Below are 12662 nucleotides of genomic sequence, written 5' to 3' on the forward strand. Positions count from 1 at the left end.
ACATTGCCCTGCCAGGCCAGGTGCCAGGGCTCCTCTACAGGGAGAAGCTGACCCCTTTGGGGAGCTCCCTCCCTGCGCCCAGCATGACACATCAGTGTCACAACTGGCTGTGCTGTGCATGGCACTGTCCCTGCTGGCTGATCCTTTATAAGGGTGAGGGGACAGCGCTCCCGCCAAGATCAGCTCCCCCACCCAGCAGGTAATAATGCTCGAGGTCTCGTGTCTAGCCCATGCCAGGCCTGGGGTTCTAAGGGACAGCCCTGTGGGAAGAGCCCTGAGGAAGGGGCACCCCTCAACTCGTGGGGCTGGGAGGGCCAGGCAGTCCGGAGGCCTGGGGAGCAGCAGCTGCAGAGAATCTCAGAACCGTCTGAGCCAAGTCAGACGCAAGGCTGGGGCCTGGCTCAAATAGCTGGCGCGAGAGCCAGAGGCTGGGATGGGGGAAGGCAGGGGCAGCTGCTCAGAGAGCAGGAAGAGCCAGTCCCTTGGGGAGGGTGCGCTGGGCCCCGCTGAGCCTAGGCAAAGCTCAGTCCTGCCAGGCAGGGTGGGACACAGCAACTCCCCATCCTAGGCATCTTGAGCACGAATCACCTGTTCTCCCCCAGCCCTGTGCCAGCCCCTCCCTGGGGCAGTTTCAAGGAGGCAAAAGTTTGGATGGAGTTGGGCAGGGTCTTGCTGGCAGGAAGACACTGGGGAGAGAGTTTCTCATGGCAGCCATGGCAGCTGGGAAGGGGCGAGCTTCCCTTCAGCCAACACCCCTGGGCAGGGCCTGCTACCCCTTCTCAAAGGCATGATCGCCCTGGGAGCGTCATGCAGCCAGGTGCTGCGTTGCCAGGTGCAGGGGTCCACGGACAGTAGCCACCTGTCCTGTTGGCAGCATGAAGCTCAGGTGCAGAGAGCAGAAGGCCAGGCCAGCTGGAGTCACCTGCATGCTGGGTCCCAGGGGCAGCTGTCAGGCAGAGGGGCCCCAGCGAGGATGTTTCATTCACAGCTCAGGAGTCACAGCCCAACCACGCAGAGGGGCTCACGCTCCAGAAGCCAGAGGCTGGAACATCCCAGCCATCAGCAGTAACATCTGGGGTGAGGAGAGGATTTGGGGAACTGTTGGAAATCCCAGACAGCTGCACAACAGCAGTCGAGGAACGCCCCTAACCCTCGGCCCTGGCCGAGCAGCTGCTTCCTGCCGACTTTTCCTGGCTGCGGTGCCACACCCAGGCCTGCGGCAGGAGGGTGGGCGGCTGCCAATTGCTAAGCCCTCCCTCTGGCTGCTGAGGGAGAGACAGCGTCAGAGAAACAGGCACAAAATGCCCATTGGACAGACCTCCCAGCAGCCCTTTGCACCCCCCTCAAGCAGCGCCACGGCTTGTCTGCCCTGGAAGCCTCAGCCTCGGGCACTGTCAGCCCAAGACGCAGGGTTCTGGGCTTCGGCCTGCTATCCCCACCCACACGAGTGCAGTGAGCTTGCCTGCCCAGGTCCCCTGGGGGGAAGGGGAGGTAGGTGGTCCTTGCTGGTAGATGCTGTTCCACTTCATGTTAGCAAAATCCATCTAAAAAGCACCTTCAGGTTGTTCCTGGTGCAGACTAGGGTGACCAGACAGCAAATGAGAAAAACCGGGATGGGGGGAGAGGGGTAATAGGAGCCTATATAAGAAAAAGACCCAAAAATCGGGACTGTCCCTATAAAATTGGGGCATCTGGTCACCCTAGTGCAGACAGGCCAAGCCACACATGGGATGGCCCATGCCAGCTCAGTGTGCCCATAGAACCGCCCCTATTGTAGCAGGACCTGCTTGTGTCCCCCTCATGCCCCCTCTGCTCACTGTCCCACCATGCTTACATCAGCCCCATCGCCTTCTTTGCAACCAGCGTCACGCCAGGGGGAGCTACACAGGTTTTGTTGCTCATCAGATAGAACCATGCGGGGTCCAACTGTCCTCCTGCCACTATCCCCTGTGGCAGCAGCTCCTACCTGAACTGCCCTGCCCTTCCTGCACACCGCTGCTCTGCAGTCACCTGGCCCATGTGCCTCCCCTCTGGAGCACACGCAGCCACCCTGGGACCAGGCCCCATGGCAACGCTGCACATTGGCCCCTGGCTCAAATGCAACATGCAGGCGGCCCAAGGTTCCTATTGGAGCTCACTTCCATTGCATGCCCACGACTCAGAAACCACCGCCAGCCCCTGCCTCCATGTGGTCCCCTGCTGCAGCCCTCTGGGGAAGGACCATGGCCAGGCCCACTGCACTGGGACACTAAGATGGACCAGCAGCTCTCAGAACAATCGAGAGACATGGGGCACTCCCAGGGTGAGGCCTGGTGCCTGCGCAAAGAAGGCAGGGCCTGTGTCTTCCCCAGCTGCTCAGAGAGCAGGAAGAGCCAGTCCCTCGGGGGCGCAGCTGAGCCTGGGCAAAGCTCAGTCCCGCCGAGCCGGGCAGGGCAGGACCCAGACACCACAGGCGGCAGCAGCAACTCCATCCCTGCTGTGGTGGGAGAGCGAACGCTCACCTGGCTCCCACTGCGCTGGCAGCCTGAGCCAGGGCTGTGACCTGGCTGAAATCCCGGCAGAGGACCAGGCCAGAGCCCACACTAGTAGGTCCTCTTCGCCACACCTGGGTCCCGCTATCAGAGACTCTTCAAAGCCCCTCACGTGCCTGCTGGTGAGGCAGCTGCGTGGTCCGCCGGGCCTTGCCAAGCTGGGAAGAAATAGCCCTTCCTGTGGACCAACTCAACAGCTCAGGGCAGGGCAGACATCAGACACATGGGTCCCATCCACCGACCCAATCAAGCCTCTGCAGCAGCTGGTCACAGAGCAGCCGCTGAGCTGAGCAGAGCTGGGGCTGAGCAGGCTGTGAGTGGCGCCTTCCTGCAGGGAATCAACCAGGCAGGTGCCAGTGCCGGCCACACGGCTCCCAGAGCCCCGGGGAATCGGCTGTTACAGTGAAGCGGGGACCCAGAGAGGGCAGAAGTCGGCTTACGTGGCTCAGGCACCCTCCCTCCCATGGGCCAGGGAACCGAGTGATACAGAGAGCACTGGCTCCATCCCCAGAACTGGCAGGAGCAGCTGAAGCCATCTGATCGCTTGATGTTTGAAAAATAAACGAGACCCCAGGAGCAGCCTCCCCCTGCCCAGGCCTGAGGTCCATCCAAAGCATTTGTTGAACTTGCCACCTGGCCAGAACACAGCAGCAGCAGGTAACTGGCCTGGCCAGCCCATCCTTCGCCCAGTGCCTGCAGCCAGGGACTTGGTGTGAAGCTCCTGCTGGGGACCCTGCAGAGAGGAGAGGAGAGGGACTGATCCCACTGAGAGAGCAAGTTCCCTGCAGCCAGGGTCTGCCGCTGGTTCTCTTGCCTCAGGTCTGCTAGAGATAACTCAGAGCAGAGTGTGGGGCTGCCACTGATGGCCCTGGGTTAACGAGCGTGGCAGGACAGTTACAGATGCCTCCAGTGATTGCCATTCTCCTAACCGGTGAACCCCGACACACTCAGCAGGGGCTGGAATCTGTGAGCATCCCCCTCAGCCATTACTTTACTCAGCACCCCGAGAGATTCGGGGCTGCACCTCGGAGAGGAGGCCCTTGCGACTTCCAATCCTGCGCCGCCCCAGACAGCCCCGAGGGCCTGGCTAGATGCCAGCAGCCTTCTGGGGCAGCCCTGCAGGTCACAATGCTGCATGCGGCCACACTACCCCAGCATGCCCCTGTAACGGGGAGGCCTCGGAAGGCAGCTGCACATGTTTGCCACACAGCCTGCCCCAGGGACTCCTCCCCTAGTCAAATCCGGGCTTTCCAGGGCCCTTTCCATCACTCCAGCCCCTTTACCAGCATAACAGGGCTGGAACAAGGTTGGGACCAGCCTCTCCTAGAACTTGGACACCATGCTCTCTCTTAACTTCCCCTGGACATCGCTTGCATGGAGAGCTGCACTCCATGGGTGACTTGTTTTGTGACTGAGCTGCCTGGTGCCGGAGTCCTGCAGCCTGCAGGACAGACACCGTCGTTTACTGCACTGTCATTCTGTACATGCAAGAAGCCTACTCTGAACTGTTCCTAGGCTGCTTGGGGCTGGCATAGGGCCTCGTGTACACACACTGACTGGCTCTCCCTGATTATCCACAGGCTTGTCTGTGGGGAAAGAGCCGGATTGAATTATTCATCAAAAAGAGTTTTTGTGATGAACTGGGAATGGTCTTAATGTTGCTCTGAATACTGTGTTGGTGCCTCAGTGTCCCCTATGCAGTTCTTAATATCTAGGTGGTGGAATAAGAGTGTGTGATTGCTGCAGAGCAAAGGGCCAGTGCACCTAAATGCCTGGCACTCTGTCTCCTAGCAACTGATGGCCTGGGCCTCTCCCCTGCAAAGGTGCCAGCTGAAAGTGTTGGAGACAAAGGGATCAGGTGACCTCCTGGCCCGGGAAAGGAGCTGAGCAGAGAGGAGGGGCTGGGGGGGTTGTTAGTCTGGAGCTGGCTGGGGTCGAGGAGTGGAGGGCAGATGTGGGGGGTCTGGCTCACTGTCCCCCAGAATGGACCCGGCTGAGTGGTCTGGTTCGCTGTATCTACAAGCTCTGTTTTAGACCCTGTTCCTGTCATCGAATAAACCTCTGTTTTACTGGCTGGCTGAGAGTCACGTCTGACTGCCAAGTGGGGGTGCAGGACCCTGTGGCTTCCCCAGGACCCCGCCTGGGTGGGCTCGCTGTGGGAAGCACACGGAGGGGCAGAGGATGCTGAATGCTCCAAGGAGAAACCCAGGAGGTGAAGACGTGTGAGCTTCTTGCCCTGAACAAGTCTGCTCCAAGGGAGAGGAGGCTCCCCAAAGTCCTGACTGGCTTTGTGGGGAGCTGTTCCAGAGCATCGCCCGGGGACCCTGTGACAGTTTTGCTTTGGCATTATTGTCTCAGGAGTACAAAACTGCTCGATGAAGCCAACTGTGCATTAAAAATAAACTATTGCATCCTCTGTTCACGAGAAAGGGCACGTTAGTATCACCCATGCCATTCAAACTGTTGAGCCAACATTCTTAGACCTGGCAAATGTTCTCAAACATCTTGACACTCAAGTGTACATCCTGCCCGCTTCCATGCCCACCCCCACCCCCGCCAGACAGAGGGACCCTACCCCCGCCATGTGGACTGGATTCGGTTCTGTTCGGCCCAGTAGACTGCAGGAGCCCGGGTTACGTCTGCAATGAAGACGCCCTCAGGGTGAAAAATAGCTGAAGCCAGGGACTGATGGGAGAAGTAACTTTGGGGGTCACCATCTGTCCCCCACCCCAGCAATAAAACCATGGCTCAGGGAGGGGCTGGGAGATCGCAGCAAATTCCCACTCTCTCTCCCAAACACCCCAGAAGGGATGTTTGCTGTTCCCAGGAACTCCCTCTGCCCCCATGCTCTCTGCTAGAGGATGCCAAACCCAGCCCTTCCCCATTGGCAGGAGGTTGGAGCCCAGCCCACCACTGCCCCCATGGCAGGAGTCCTAGGCTGCAGTAGCTCACTTAGATGGTCCCCACCAGAGCCAGCTGTCCCCACTCTTTCTGGTCCGGCCCCACACACCAGAGACAGGGCAGAGATTGATTTCCTCCCAGCCACCCCAGCCCTTGGGCTGCAGACCTGCCCAGATAGCCACAGCTCACATGACCCCCCACCACCAGCGCCACCCCTGCTGTGACTGGGCCCTGACCTGGCTAGGGCATCCCAGCTGCCTGCCCCCAGGCCGCTGGGCACCACTCATTAGCTGTAGGTAGCCTCATGGCACTATGTGGAACCCATCTCCTTGGCAGTGCAGGACTCATGAACACCCCACCCCAGGGTGCTGCTCTGCACAGGGACTCCACACTGAAGCCAGAGCCTGGGCCAAGGGCTGTCCTGGTTCTGAGCTCCCTCTGTGGGACTCGGCTGGGAAGTGGAGAGATCACCCTCCCCTCCCTGTGACCCACGGCCGAGGCGCCGAGTTGAGGTCAAGGCTGGCTAATACAGACCTGACCGCAGTAAACCACGGCTGTGTTATTAGTCTAGATAAATGCCCCAGGAATGGCACAACGGATGACCAGCGTGAGTGCGGGAGACAGAACTGCCATGGGGAAGGCCCCGGACCACAGGCTCCCTCCTGCCAGAGCTAAATTGCAATCACTGTGTCCAGAGCTAAATGCAATTGCCCCCGTGACAGCTTTCCCCACTTGCCCTCCTCAGCCCCCTGCCTCCCCACAGAGACACTCACAAACAAGCAAGCAGCAAACTCAGCCAGTGCAGCAAGGTCTCCCTCAGGTGGGCTGGGTAGAGAGCTTGTTACTGCTCTGGTTTGAAAGAAGCGAGTCCTGTAGTGATGGGGCCCCTGGCAGCATCTAGCCTATGCAGGGCTGACTAATGGTCAAGCAGTATTTAGTTCCTGTTTAAATCCACCTCTCCACAGTCACATCTGCCACATCAGGTGCCATGAAATGGATATGCTGCTGTGGGGCCCAGCTTAGCGCTTGAAGGGGAATCCGGGGCCTGTAATGGCACGGAGAGCACCCTGGCATACCCCCTAGGGTGAGGCGCAGCCCTGCAGGGGAGTCCCAGCCTCAGTTTCCCCTCACCCAGGGGATAAAGTCCACGGTGGCTTTTCTAGTATGAAAGAGCTCATTCGTCAGAGGGCTCCCTTCATTTAACAGACAAGGGCAACCCAAAAACCTCAGGGAAAGCTTCAGTCAGCTGCCCAACTGGCAGCTCTCTGCCCCATCTTAATCAGTCTTCTATTTCGCCAGCCCAGCCTGGGGGCACTTTCAGGTTAGATCCCTGCCTGCAGCCTGGGTCTCTGGGCAGATGCTAGTCATCCTCCAACAGCGCTTTACTCTTTACTGCCCCAGGAGATCCCATACCCAGTTCGTTCTGCTGGGCTGCTCCAGTGCCTTGCCTGGGTGCATCATCTGCCTAGGCCTGTTCCTCTCTCCAGGAGCCTCTGCTTTCCAGGGAGATGCCTCAGGAACTAGCTTCCTACCCAGCTTCCCTGAGGCACATCCACCATCAGCAGCTGGGTGGCTTGTGGACTGAGCCCTCATAAGCCTTTATTAGCCAAGCTGCTCCTGGCCTAATTGCTGCTCAGCTACATCGGCAATTAACGATGCACAGGTGGGTCTGGGCTGGCTCATTCTCCTGCGCAGAATCTGCAGGTTGGCTGGGTGCCTGGCCCCAGGGCCACTGATCTGATGCAGCCTGTCTCAAACCCTGTTTTTTGCACCAAGGGAGGGAAGAATCTGTGGCCAGATCCATCTCTGGCTCCAGGGGGCTGCCCCAGCGGAGATCTGAGGTCTGGCCCCAAGAACCAGTTCCCAATCCCGGCACTCATGAGCGCTCGGTCCGCCAGCGTGGTGTGCCGGGGGATAGTGGGGCCGCCAGCCACTCAGGCGGCTTTACTAACCCATTATGTAAGTCCAATGGGAACGAAGCCACAGCCTGATGCTGACCACAGCGTGCAGCTCCCGCCTTTGGGCCCTCAGTACTGAGACGTCCCTGACGGACTCCCCAGAATTTGCCCCACTAATGTTACATGAATTGTTTCAAAATCTTGTGTGTCCAAATTTTTCATCCAAAAAATTTACAGAAAATTTAGAACAAAATTAAAAAATCCATTTTGTGTGTGTGCACGCGCGTGCATGCGTGTGCGATTGTAGAAGGGGTGTATGTGTGTAGAAGGCTGGGTGGATTTGGGTGTGGAAGGGGGGGTGTAGAAGGCTGTGTGTATAAGTGTGGAATGGGGTCTGTATAGAAGGGATGTGTAGAAGATGTATGTGTGTGTGTGTGTGTGTGTGTGTGTGTGTGTGTGTGAGACACACACAGACAGGAGTCTTCTCCACCTCCCTTACTTACCCATTGTAGAGCAGCGTGGAGACCATGGGGCCTGCCCTCCGTGGGCAGTAGCAGTGGGTCTGGCTGCTGTGTTGCAGAACAGCCCCTGCTGAGCTGCCGAGAGCCTGGGCTGTGCAGGACAAGTCAGTGCAAAGGCCACAGGCAGGGGCTCCTGGGGAGTGACCCGTGGCCCAGAGACACCAGCGCTGTGCAGGGCCGGATCCTTGCTGCCCCAGCGCCCTGCCCCGTGGGGTAACAGAGGGCTCCACTCGGTAGTGCCAGCCTGCAGTCGCTGCGTTCCCATGGCCGTGACCTGTGGTGGGGCTGGCCAGGGCTGTCAGGGGAGGGGAGCTGTCCCCAGCCCTCAGTGGGGGTCAGCTCAGGGAGAGGTGGGCGCCCACTCTGGGTGTCCCTGCTTTTGGGAGGCCGAGGGCTGGTTTTCAGGTCAGCCGAGAGCCCTTGGCTGCAGCGGGAGACTGGGGACGGTGTGTGCAGTGCAGTCACTCTGCCCTCCGCTCTCCCTCCCCCCCTGGCCGTCCCCCTGCGGCTCTCCCCTCCCCCCGAGCCTCCTGGCCTGATCTGGTGCTCTGATAAAAGAAAAGGCTGTTTGCTGGAGGTGCAGAAGGGATCCCAGCCGGACCTGCCATGGGGAGCGCAGGCTTCAGGGCTCCGCTGCTCGCGCTGGCGCTGCTGCTGCTGCTCCCGCAGCCCACAGCCCACTTCTGGCTTTTCAACGTGCTCTTCCCTCCCAGTGCCACGCCAGAAGCAACCCCCTCCAACAGCACCCCGCCCGTGGTACTCGGTAAGGTTACCCCGGCACGGCAGCATGGAGACACTCACCATCCCCAGGGGCTCTGTTTGAGCATTGGGGGCAGCCTGCACCTCGTGCTCGGAGAGCTTTGGGGCAGAAGGAGCAGGTCAAGGAGCCCAGCCTGGCCAGCACAGGACAATCCTTTGGAAGGATTGTTTCATTCGCATGCCAGGTGCTGCAGTCACCGAGCAGGCAGGTCTCTGCCCTGGGACCCAGCGTGGGGACAGGACAGAGAACTGGTGCGGGGCCTTCCTTGTGCTTTTCTTTCTCTCCTGCTGCTCAGTTATTCATCGGTCCCTCTTCATCCCCTGCGCCCGCGCCTGTCCCTCTTCCTGAGCCACTGCCTGCACTGCGCCCCTGGCCTGTCCCACTTCCTGAGCCATTCCCCACACTGCGCACCCGGCCTGTCCCTCTTCCTGAGCCACTGCCTGCACTGCGCCCCTGGCCTGTCCCACTTCCTGAGCCACTGCCTACACTGTGCCCCCAGCCTGTCGCTCTTCCTCCACTGTGCCCCCGGCCTGTCCCTCTTCCTGAATTGCTCCCCATGCCGCACCCCATTCCTGTCTCTGTCCCAGAGCCACTTATAGAATCATAGAATATCAGGGTTGGAAGGGATCTCAGGAGGTATCTAGTCCCACCCCCTGCTCAAAGCAGGACCAACCTCAACTAAATCATCCCAGCCAGGGCTTTGTCAAGCCTGGCCTTAAAAACCTCTAAGGAAGGAGATTCCACCACCTCCCTAGGGAACCCATCACAGTGCTTCACCACCCTCCTAGTGAAATAGTGTTTTCTAATAGCCAACCGAAACCTCCCCCACTGCAACTTGAGACCATTGCTCCTTGTTCTGTCATCTGCCACCACTGAGAATAGTCTCGATCCATCCTCTTTGGAACCCCCTTTCAGGTAGTTGAAGGCTGCTATCAAATCCCCCCTCACTCTTCTCTTCTGCCGACCAAACAATCCCAGTTTCCTCAGCCTCTCCTCATAAGTCATGCACCCCAGCCCCCCTATCATTTTCGTTGCCCTCTGCAGGACTCTCTCCAATTTGTCCACATCCTTTCTGCAGTGAGTGGTCCAAAACTGGAGCAATACTCCAGGTGTAGCTTCACCAGTGCCGAATAGAGGGGAATAATCACCTCGATCTGCTGGCAATGCTCCTTCTAATACAGCCCAATATACCATTAGCCTTCTTGGCAACAAGGGCACATTGTTGATTCATATCCAGCTTCTAGTCCACTGTAACCCCTAGGTCCTTTTCTGCAGAACTGCTGCCTAACCACTCAGTCCCTAGTCTGTAGCAGTGCATGGGATTCTTCCGTCCTAAGTGTAGGTCTCTGCACTTGTCCTTGTTGAACCTCATCAGATTTCTTTAGTCCAATCTTCCAATTTGTGTAGGTCACTCTGGACCCTATCTCTTCCCTCCAGTATATCTACCTCTCCCACTCTCCATGGTATGCCATGCAGTAGAGAGAAAACAGCTCTGTTACTGACCTCCCTAGCACACATACCTGCCTGGTCAGTCACAACTGTGTTTATGCCAGCGTGAGCCCCACACTGACAGCGAGGCCACTGTTTCTTGGCAGGAAAGGCATTTGGCACCTGGCCCAGATCCTCATCGGTATTTAGGCACCTTTGTGGCTCTGGGCCTTTCTTCCCCTCCACTCGCTCATCTGCACTAGTGGCACGTCCATTACAGGCCCAGGGTGGTGTCTCTGACTGGTTACGATGAGGTTCCAGCTGTCACTCACAGCAGGGATTGTATGTCTCTGGTTCGCGTGAAGAAGAGCGTGTCTCTCCCCAGGATTTACTGCCCGGGTTAGCTGCGTAAAGTTGGAACTTTCTGTGGATTGTCAGCTAGGTTGATTCCTCCATTAATTAATAATGGGAGTGTTAAGAAATCCTGGTGGCCGTCTTTCCCCTTTTCCGACTTTCTTTCACCAGCAAGTGACTGGTTTCCTATTCATGTTGTCCAAACTCTTAGTGCGCTCGTGATAAAAGTGCACTTGCAGAAATGATGGCACAATTAAGCAAATTGATTAGTGGTTGTTTCCTGTCACTGGAAACCCTTAAATTCAATTTTCCCTTACACAAAAATGGCTGCAATTTCGCATAATTTACATGAGGTCCAACATTTCCCATTGGTTTTGTAGCTACTCTGGCTCTCAGTAGAAAGACAATGTGGGTGAGGTAAATTATCTTTTATTGGACCAACTTCTGTTGGTGAGAGAGACAAGCTTTCCAGCTTACTCAGCAGAGACGGCTACTGGGGGCGAGTGCCCCCTAGTGGTTACTGTCTCTCATAGTTTCCAATGGGGCTGATACCATGGGCAACCTCAGGGAAGATGGCTGCCATGTCTCTAAACTACTTATAAGGCCCCTACTTCCAGAGCATCTGTGCACCTCATAATCGGGGGAAGGGATGCCATTAGCCCCATTGTACAGATGGAGAACTGAGGCACACAGCAAGTGACCTAGATCACCCAGAAAGTCTGTGGCAGAGAAGTGACTGAAACCCTAGGGGTCACTGTTCTTTGCTGTATTTTGCACCTGCACTGACAGTTTTAACTGTAAAAGCTGTTTTCTCCATTTGTTAATTATACAGATGTTGGTGTTTTCGTTTGTTTGTTTTTAAGAAAACGGGCAACCAGAAATTCCATCACGTGCAGCCAGCAGAGTTTGAACCCTCAGTCTTCACATCATCCGCACAGAGCTCTTGCATGTGAACTAAAGGGGTACACATCAGGTGGAGCACAGGGGGCCTGGTCCCACAGTTTGCCAGTGGGTTACACAGATATTTGATAGACAGCAGCAGAGTGCTGGGGCTCAGGACCCCCGGGTTCCAGTCCTGGCTCTGTGTTCTAGTGGTTTGAAGTTACAGTGATTAAAGACAGCACAGCCAAGCACATAGATTTGGCACATTTGGTCTGAAAGGCAACGTGGTGGCAATTTGGATCTGCCCTACTAGAAAACTGGAGCTGGATTCTCCAGCTAACCAAGTTCACTTGTGCCAGGCTCTGCTATTCCTTTCTCCACTGGTGTAACGTGCCGGAGCCGGGCGCTAGACGAGAGGAGTTGTGTAGGACAGCACTCGGTGACAGAAGAGTTGGCCTGGACCTAGGAAAGAGGCGGCAGCTGTACAAATGGAAAGAGGTCTTGCAGCCACTGACAGCATGTTATCGCATCTGATGACAGGTAGCCCTATCTGTCCCATGGGGGCTCTGCTCCAGTCAGGGCCAGGGGCCTGTGGTTAATTACACCTTATTTCCAGTCTGAATGTGTCTAGTTTCAGTTTCCAGGCAGTGGAATTTGTTCTGCCTTTGGTTGCTAGATCAAAAAGCCCTCTGTGATCAGAAATCTCCTTCCCACACAAGTACTTACAGACCATGATCAAATCACCTTTTCACCTTCTCTTATAGATTGAAATACTTGAGTCTCTCACTCTCAAGCAGGTTTTTCCAGATCTCAGATCATTCAAATGGCTACGCTCTGAACCCTTGCCAGTTTTTCAACATCCTTTTTGAAGTGTGGACAATCACTGGACACAGAATCCAGTAATGGTCCCAGCGGTGGCATATACAGAGGTAACATCACCTCCCTACTCCGCCCTGCATGTGCAGCACTTACTCTCTTAGCCAAAGTCTCGCCCACCCCTAGCTTGGAAGGAGCATTCCCACGCTCCACAAGGGAAGCCAGCCAGAGAGGCCTGCCTCATCATGTCGCCCAGTGGGACTGGGCTGGCATTTTTCATGGAAGCTGCTGCACTGTTTGTTCTCACACTGCTGCTGGACTCTGCACTGTTTGTCCAACCCCATGCACAGCAGGGAGGGGCTGTGTTTGATGAATCACGCTGTCCCAGGGCAGAGATCAGCTTGAGCTGGAGAGGTGAGAACATCCGACTGGAAGAGACCTGCTGGGTCACTGAATCCAGTCCCTGCTATCACAGGCAGCCTCATCATATCATCTCACTCATAAAGCTCAGCTTCAAACCAGCCCTTCTCAGCCCCCCTTTGGCTAGGCGAGCCAAACTCTTCCAGTCTCC

Source organism: Gopherus flavomarginatus, chromosome 14, assembly GCF_025201925.1.
Source record: "Gopherus flavomarginatus isolate rGopFla2 chromosome 14, rGopFla2.mat.asm, whole genome shotgun sequence".
Lineage (NCBI taxonomy): Eukaryota > Metazoa > Chordata > Testudines > Testudinidae > Gopherus > Gopherus flavomarginatus.